At 31.7% G+C, this 4,939-nt stretch overlaps 1 pseudogene; it reads left to right on the plus strand.

Moving 5' to 3' along the window:
- Nucleotides 1-744: 744 nt before the first annotated feature.
- On the plus strand, nucleotides 745-4,221 carry LOC149557328 (protein CTR9 homolog pseudogene; annotated as a pseudogene).
- Nucleotides 4,222-4,939: the final 718 nt, after the last annotated feature.

The raw sequence follows: 4,939 nt of genomic DNA on the forward strand, positions 1-4,939 counted from the left end.
TGAGCTTATGCAAGTGACAAAGTATGAGAAGGGTAGACTTTAGCAATGGCTATTGCTTTTGTTATTATTCCATTGTTTATTATTTTTCTTATCTCATATCTATGTTTATTTTACATTTTTTCATTTCGACATAAATTGTGGCCTAAGGGGCCACACCTTTTTATATTGATTTAAGAAAAAAGATCATACATAAGGGTGCATCTATAGCTAACTACTTAACATCTAGAATCATATTAACAAAAAAGTTCATATTCATTCTCAAACATATTAAATTGTACATTAGCATAGACACTAGGGCTAGCCTCCAAGAGCAATCTAGAAAATTTCCACTATTCAGAAGGGTGACAAGAATCATAGTCCATCTTGCAAAAATCATTTTCCAGATTGATACACAGGCTTTCTCAAGAGTATAGAGAATAGCCCAAGCTTCCATCTAATTTTTAGAATGAGTACTTAAGGAAGTAGAAAAGAAAAACTTAAACATGGCTTAAAGTTCCACTACTAGTACCACCCATTCCTGTTGGACGTGGATTACTCCTTGAAAACCCATCTATATTGATTTTGAGGAAATCATTTGGGAGGGGAGACACTAACCTAAATGGTTCACTTTCTTGACTTGTTGAACTCTGGGACCAAACCTATTTTGTGAAGAAAGAGAAAAGCATTGATCCAAGTGATTAGCAATGTGGAGATCCAAATAAACAGTTGACTAAGATAGCTCTTGTTTCGAAAGACCACCCTCTCATGAAATCTCATTCATATTATAATATTGCACGATCTTATCATAGCAAAGGTGATTATGAAATTGCTGGCCGCTACTACATGGCATCAGTCAAGGAAATCCAGAAGCCACAAGATTTTTTTTTGCCATACTTTGGGTTGGGACAGGTTAAATGAAATTGGGAGATCTTAAGAGTTCTCTCTCAAATTTTGAAAAGGTTCTGGAGGTTCACCCTGAGAACTGTGAGAGCTTGAAAGTTGTAGGCCATATATATGCTCAACAAGGGCAGCGAGAGAAGGCTTTGGAAATTCTAAGAAAGGAAACTCACATAGATCCACGTGATGCTCATTCCTTTATTAAGATGGGTGAGTTATTGATATCATCAGACCCTAGTGCAGCCTTAGATTCTCTTAACACAGCAAAGTCTCTTCTGAAGAAGAGCAGAGAAGATGTACCCATTGAATTGTTAAACAACACTGGGGTTCTTCATTTTGAGCGAGATGAACTAGAGTTGGCTCAACAAACTTTCATGGAGGCATTAGGAAATGGCGTTTGGGTTGAATTCATCAATAAAAGCCCTAGTATCAATTCTGAAGTTTTTCATGTGTGTTTAAAGGACATGGAATTCTTCCATCGACTAGAAGAAGAAAGTGTTTCACTTGAGTTTCCATGGGATAAAGTGACAACTCTATTTAAATTGAGTTGCTTTTTAAATACTATTTAAATATAATTTAAAATATGAATTTATCCATGAGAAATCCAATGAATAGGTGCTCCTGCATCATAGACAGAGATGCTGATGCAAGGTATGATGTTACTAACTTCCCTCTTAGCACCCTAGACCACCAAATCATACATGAAACCATCGGAAAAACAAAAAAAAATGTTGGATTTAAAAGCTTTTCTGATCAGTTATTAGTAGTATGAACGAGGTCTGCATGTTAGATTCGAATGAAGCCCTAAGATTCATGATCTTTCTATGAAGCAAATAAAATAATAACTAACATTTTCTATGTTTCAAACTTCTATGTTGACTAATAAACATCTACTGAAATAACTTTATTTGACAAATTCCATTAAAAAATTATAACCTTTTTCAACCTAGACTTATATTAGACATTTTATAAGTTACACTAGATTAACATGTTTAAAAGTAACTACACATATCTAAATGTGTGCACTACATAAGTGTGCGATAAAAAAATATATTTATATTTCAATCTATCTTGACATGTGTTCATAATCACTCGTATGAAAAGGAATGTATTCAAATATTTCAAGCTCATCTTTGTCATTTGGCTCCCCAAAAATGTGCATACTAACAAAATATTTTAGAAAGTCAAGTATTCAAACTATTTTCTAAATGTTACAAGAGAACGATAGATTTTTCATTGTTGAATATATAAAATATTTCATATACCACAGAATAACTATTTTATAAATGAAAACTTTCATACATGGGATGAAGCATTCTAGTTGTTTGCAAGTCTATTGGACATTGTGAGCTTGCATAAAAAATATCACAATAGTCCTTGAATGCTTGAATGTTCTTTTTTCACCTATAAGTAGTGGTGAATATAGAAATAATGAGACATTTTATTTAATCTACTATATGGATTTGAAGCAAACAAAATTATTATAGCAACTCAATGCAAAGGAAAATCAATATATTTAATTTAAAATAGTCTAAATGTGTTCATACAAAAACTATAAATGATTATCCCTATTTAATTGATCTTTATATATTCCTAGTTTTTTAGCTAATGACCAGCCAAATGAAGCCCATAAAGACAACAAGACACAATTTATACCCAAATTAGCATTTTAGAATATTATGAGTGAACCACTTTTCTTTCTTTGTAGCCTATTTTATCTTGGAAATAGGATACCAAATCATGTTGTTATCCTTGATTTATAATCTTATCCTAGTTGATATTTTCTAACAAAAAATTCAATAATCTATTTAGATAACTTGTGTTTTATAGTGTTAACCATTCTCCAAAAATACATATTTTTTTTTCTAAAAATATCTTCGAACTCAATGGAAAGCTCATGATTCAACTACCTCTTGTCTCCTATTGAGGTATTTTGGGGATGATATAATAAATAATTCATTCCATCCTACATTGGTAATACTTCTTATTTTGTGAATACATCATTTCATCAAAAAGACTCTTTGTGTGGTGAACCTTTAGTATTTTACCTATACAGTAGATAGATCAGAAGCAACAACATATTTAAATAAACTAAATATCTCTAGAAACATATATGTATTTATGTAATAATGTAAATCAAATCAATCTGGAATATTTTCAAGATATAAGTTAAATTCTCATGGATCATTTAGAAGTCATATGTCACAAAAATCTTCAAGTGGGTTTCAATTTCTTATTTTTGGAAGATAAATCAAATATTGAATAAATTTGAACCTAAGATTTATTTAAAATAATTTTAAGATATATATTCAATAAAAAAATAAAAATAAAAAGATAATAGAACTATATCATTGAACATAAGAGGAACAAAATTTCATCGCTTGATTTTCCTTTTGTTGACTTCAAAATCTTTTTGTGAAACAAATAAAAAACAAATAACATTTTCTATGTTTCAAACTTCTATATTGACTACAAAACATCTTCTCAAATAACTTTATTTGGTGAATTCAATTTAAAAGATTAGAACCATTTTCAACATAAACTTATACTAGATTTTCAACAATTTTCAAACTTCTATTTTGACTACAAAAGATCTCTTAGAATATAGATCATCCATTGTTGAATATGTAAAATATTTCATATACCATACTATTTAATCTTGCCAGACTGTTTGAATAGCTACATGACACTGGAAAAGCAAATCTTTTGTACAGGCTAATATTGTTCAAGTTTCTTGATTATGTGGATGCATATCTACGACTTGCAGCCATGTTCCAGGCTGGAAATGAGATCCAAGTAAGCCTAGAATTGATTGGGGAGGCACTTAAGGTGGATAAAACCTCGGTAAATGTGATTACCATGCTTGGCAACCTAGAACTAAAAATAGATGACTGGCTTAAAGCAAAAGAAACAATTAAAACTGCACAAAATGTATCAGATGGTAAGGATGCTTATGTTGACATTTCTCTTGGAAACTGGAATTATTTTACAGCTTCACACAATGAGAAGAAGGATCCAGATGTGGATGGAATACATCCTGATAAGGCTAGGGAACTGTATTGTAAAGTGTTGCCTTAGAGACCTGGAAATGTCTATGCTGCAAATGGGGTAGGCATTGTGCTAGCCGAAAGGGGTCATTTTGATATTGCAAAGGAAATTTTCACACAAGTTCAAGAAGCTGTAGCAGGAAACATCTTTGTTCAGATGCCTGATGTGTGGGTAAATCTAGCACATGTTTACTTTGCACAAGGATAGTTTGGGCTTACAGTGAAAATGTATCAAAATTGTTTGAGGAAATTCTATTTTGGCACTAACACCCAAATTTTATTATATTTAGCTCGATAACATTATGAAGTAGAATAGTGGCAAGATTGTAAAAGAACATTATTAAGAGCAGTACATTTGGCATCCTCAAATTACATGTTACGCTTTGATGTTGGTGTTGCCATGTAGAAGTTTTCAACTTCAACACTTCAAAAGCAAAAACGTACTGCTGATGAGGTTCGTCAAGTAGTGTTTGAATTAAATAATGCGCTCCATGTGTTTAGCCAACTGTTAGTAGTGCCAAGCCCTCATACATATGGCAGGTTTCAAGGATTAATATAGGCCACCCATGTTGCATCCCTATATGATTGCTTTCACAACCTGCCATCTAAGTGCATTTTTTCTATATGTATGCTAATTTGATTTAAGGAACTGTTAGGCTATGTAATTGTATGATTTGATCATGAGCAAAACTTTGTGGAATAATGAAATATGATACAAGAAACAAGGAATATGCACTATGTTTCAATGAATTTTTAAAAATTTCAAGGTTGTTTTTGCAAGATGAGCATCAGAGAACTTTACAAAATTATGAAGACAAGGTAGATTTTGTGTTGCTGAACAAGAAAGCATATTTCTAACTAAAGTATTGACATAAAAAGTTTAGTAACTATCCTAGAAAGTAATCTTGACGAAAGAGAGCATATTCTTAAAGTAGTGGCTTGGTAGAAATCCATTAAAAGTGTCCATTAAAAACACAATACAACCTGAATATGTCAGTATATGGCAGAGAGTTTTA

The sequence above is a fragment of the Cupressus sempervirens genome, chromosome 5 (assembly GCF_028749045.1).
Source record: "Cupressus sempervirens isolate cs-2001-9-10 chromosome 5, ASM2874904v1, whole genome shotgun sequence".
NCBI classification, from domain to species: Eukaryota; Viridiplantae; Streptophyta; class Pinopsida; order Cupressales; family Cupressaceae; genus Cupressus; species Cupressus sempervirens.